We start from the raw sequence: 4,616 nt of genomic DNA on the forward strand, positions 1-4,616 counted from the left end.
AATCAAAGTTCTGAAATAAAAGTTAGTGAAATAAACATACAGTGATACCTCGGTTGTAGAACACTTCAACTTGGATTTTCCACTACTTGTACAGTACAGTTTGAAAAAAATATCTGCTAGGTGTTTTTAACCTTACTCAACAATTGATCTGAAAAGACTGTTTGAAAGAACATGTATGAGCGAAGCGTGAGTCTGGAGTCTCCTCTCACCACAGACATGAAGGGTTGACATTGAAGTGTAATCGCCAATATATAGTGCTCCTGTTAGATTGTTATTATTGTGGTTTCCTCCCCCCTCCACACTTTATTTGGGTAAAATATCATAACCATGGCTCAGTGCCAGCAGTACAGCTAAGAGAAAAACTGTTGAGAACCATGATAGTGTTAAAGAAATAAATGATTGTGAAATTTGAATCAAGTCCCCACACGTCTGATTTGGCACCTGAATACAACATGGCTAAGTTGCCATTATCATCATTTTTAGGGAAAAAATGTGATTAAAGTGGCTAATGTAGTGAAAGATTTGAAATAGTTAAGCACAAAACAAAGCGCCCAGACCATCAAAGAGGTTGAAAAGTTTCGGTTAATTTGGACAAACCAGAAACAACTAGATAGTAATAGCATATCTGAGACAGTCATATGTAAGGTTAACAGCCCCCATAGTGATTTAAAGCCCTGGAAAAATGAAATTAAAAGTATAATTTTGGGGCCGCAGAACCAATTATTTGATGTTTCCATTATTTCCTATGGGAGAAATGTGTTCAGTTCTTGAACTTTTCCTTGTTCGAACACAAATTAGGAACAAATTGAGATATGTTGGTTTAAACCACAAATAATGTAAACAACAAAAGATGTATTTCTAGGTATGGCTGCCCTGTCCCCGGAGCTGAAAGCAGGGACCAGGGGACTGGGAGTGGTTGCAAGTCAGAACCTGGATGCTTTGGCCTTTCAGGGAGGTTAAAATTCTGTGTCATCAGTTGCTGGTCCATGTCCAGCTAAAGGACCTCTTTGGACTTAGTGTCACACAAAATAATGAATATGTTTATATGGAGTTGTCACAAAGGCAACAAAATATTGCCCAAAAGAATGGAAGGAAGAAGTCCGCAAGGGTATTGACCAGTTTGGACCGCCTTTGACCATCCACTTGCGTGGACAGCGCTATGTAGAAAATGGCAGATTAATCAGTCACAGGGCAGCAAGATACTCTGACTACTGGCACCTGTGAGGAGGCCTGCTTGCTCCTGGAAGCTTTGCCCTGCAGGTTGATCTTGGAAACTTCAAAAGAAACAAGCACTATGGAAAATACTTTGAGCTAGAGGCTTACTTCCCATCCTGGGCTGTGTCCAAGCGGGGGAAAGAATGCATCCCAAACACATTGCAAACATGCAGAAGATCAGTTTGCACTGACTGCTTCTGAGGTGCCTCTTAAACAAATCCAAAAGGCTGTCGGGCTGGATGGAGTGGCTGTTCACTACTACAGATTGTATAAGGATACAAGAGAAATGGAAGCTTCACTGACCCTGGTATTGACAATGTGGAGAATACAGATTTTTTCAGAATGTAGATACAGAAAAACAGTTACTTTATGATTATCCCTGGACAAACGTTGGAAAATGGGTATTCGTGGGTAAGGAATTTGAGACTTTGCCAGATGGCCTGCCCTCAGCCAGGAGGCTCATCTAGCACTCGGGGTGCCCCACGTGCTCCCACCCTCCTGCATCTCCTGAGCAGTAGCCACTGCCTCTCTGTGAGTTCTCAGCCTGTGCTGCGGCATCTTCAGAAGCTGGGGGAAAGCGAAGAGAAGCAGACCTGGGACTCTGACATCAGGGACGACCTGGGTCTGGACGTGGACCAGCGGGGGCAAGGCAGGCGGCATGACACAGGCGCCTCTCCAGCCATTCCACCATGCGTCACAGCAGCTCCTACACCGCCAGAGCTGTCACAGACACCACGCCCCAGGACACGCACCTGGAGGACACCTGCTCAGGGGCGCCGTCCCCCCGCAAGCTGGAAACCTGCAGCTCCCTGAGCAACTTGGCGGTGCCCACACCCCCGGACGACGAAATAGAGATGAGGGTTGATGACCCCAAAGACCTGGGCAGATGACTGGCGAGTCCCTGGAAGTCAGCCCGGCCACGTGCATCTCCAGCACAGAGGACATGCTCATGTCGCAGAAGCTGAACGAACCCCTGCATTCATTGTAAAAGAAATTGCTTCGTCCACCTCGGGTTCCTCTGAAACAATGGTGAAGCATGGTGGCCAGAATGCTGATTCTCTTCCACAGACTATGTTTTGAAAACCAAAGGCCTCCACTGATCCACACAGCTTGAGCCTCGATGACATCAGACGTTACCAGAAAGCCTTCTTGCAAATCTCAGGTCTCTGTGGGGACACGCTCACAGCTATACCTTTGGATGGGCCATGAACTGGACAAGGAGCCTCTACTGCAACAGCTGCCAGGCTTGGTGGTGCATCAACATCCAAGGTGCTTTGCCCATCAAGTTCCAGATTTTGTTGTATAAAGTCCTTCTTTGTGCAGCCTACTCCTGGCTAGGGGCTGGGTCAGCCATGAGTCCTTTCTTCATTACTCATGCCTTATTTTCTTCTCCCCAAATTTAGCATTTCCTTTATATTTGTGATAGAATAAAAGCCTTTGGACAATAGCACTTTAAGTATTATGAACAAGTGACATTAGCCACAGAGACCATGCTATGGATGCGCTACTGTTTTACCAAGCCTTCAGAATTTTGAATGGTGATACATGCTTGCATATATGTTTTGTTTTTCAGGTCAATTATACCTAACATCACCTCATTTATCACATGAAAGATGTTTTGCTACGTTAATACTTAACATATAAATATATACATAGATTTATATCGCTATCATATCTAAATATATTTATGTATGTATGTGCCTGTATTTATATCTCTAAAAATGTCATTTGCCTCCTACTTCTTTGCTCTATTTCCTTTTACTTTCCTCTTATCTCACTATCATGTTTGACCTTCATTTGGCTTTCAGTCATCCATCTCAGCTACATTGCACTTGATCAAGCCCCACCAGGCATACTATGTCCTGCTTGCCATGATTTTAATCACTTGTTTCCTTGTCTCTTGGTTTGTTGGCTCCCTACTTCCTTTCCCCCAACCCCCTGTCACAGGAACCATCAATCTGTTGTTTTCTCCACAGGATTGTTCATCCTGCCTATTTTATATAGATAGACATGAAAAAAAATCCTATAAATAGTTCCAGGTCTACCTGTTGACCCTAATAAATATTTTCCAATAGAGTCTGAAGAGGTGCCAAGCCCTGCCTCAAAGTCTATGTTTGGGATTCCTTCTGGACTTCATTGCTTTGCTCCCCTTGCTGCTGTGTTGCACTCCCTTTGTGTTTTGCCCTGTTGTGGGTGGGTCAGACTGGGCACAATTCTGGCATTATGTCTCCAGTGCTTAATGTGTTAAGTATTAAGGTAGCAGATGGACATTGGGCTTCTACTCCAGTACTCCTTCAATGCAGAAATACTTTGTTCTAATAACCTGGCATTCTATGATGCTCACCTTCCCAACTCGATCACTAAAACCAAAATGGGTGTTTAAGCAAATGTGGTGAAGAAAGCTGCTGGTGCCTGGCTATTATAAGATATAGCATCTGGGGACTGAAAGGTTTGAAGCTAAACAAGTGGCAATCTAGTAGGAAAGCAACAAAGCCCACATGGAAAAAGCACATCAGCTTGTGTGATTCTGAGTTGTATGGGGTCAGGTAACAATCATCAGAAGACCTAAAACAAATACTCATATTGATGCAAACAAGGGGGTCAGAGTAGTGGAGACCCAAAGCCCAACTGTAGACAATTGGACATCTCCTCACAGAAGGGTCACAAGGAAGAGACGAGCCAGCCAGTGTTCAGTATAGCACCAAAGAAACATACAATATTCCTTTAATGTTTCCTCTGCCCAACTATCATGACCCCAGTTCTATTTTACAAATCTGACTAGACCAGAGTGTGTACACGGGTACAGATAAGAGCTCTCAACACACAGAATGCAGGACATACAATGCCCCCAGGAACAGTAATGGGAGAAGTGATACCATACGGGTAGGAGGAAGGTGGGGGGAGAAAGGGGGTTCTGATCGCAATGATTGACTTATAACTCCCCCCTCTCTGTGACGAACAACATAAACATGGGTGAAGAGAGACAGTGGATGGTGTAAGATATGAAAATAATAGTAATTTATAATTTATCCAGGGTTCATGAGGGTAGGAGGGTGGGGGAAGGAGGGGACAAAATAGGGCTCAGGTAGAAAGAAAATGTTTTAAAAGAATGTATGGATTGTTATAAGAGCTGTTAGAGACCCCAGAAAATGATTTATCAAAATTTTAAAAAATATAATTTAGACTTACTTTTTGCAAGTGTGCTTTTATTCATTTTACTTTCTTTTTTTCTTTTTTCCACTCCCTCATGAAATGCTTATGGTTGAGGGAGGAGAGGACAGGGTCTCTCTTTCTTGGAGCAGAGAGAACACTGCCGAGTGATGCAGCCACATTGCCTCAATCAGGCTAGCCCAAAGGGAACACTAGTGAAGTCATCAAAGGCAGGTAGGTCTAGCAAGCCA

General features: G+C 43.7%; 1 pseudogene; it reads left to right on the forward strand.

Annotated features, from left to right (window-relative positions):
• Nucleotides 1–934: 934 nt before the first annotated feature.
• On the forward strand, nt 935–2,618 carry LOC101645424 (annotated as a pseudogene).
• The last annotated feature ends 1,998 nt before the right edge of the window (nt 2,619–4,616 follow it).

The sequence above is a fragment of the Echinops telfairi genome, unplaced genomic scaffold (genome assembly GCF_000313985.2).
Source record: "Echinops telfairi isolate 266 unplaced genomic scaffold, ASM31398v2 ScPeMD7_7401;HRSCAF=8416, whole genome shotgun sequence".
Lineage (NCBI taxonomy): Eukaryota > Metazoa > Chordata > Mammalia > Afrosoricida > Tenrecidae > Echinops > Echinops telfairi.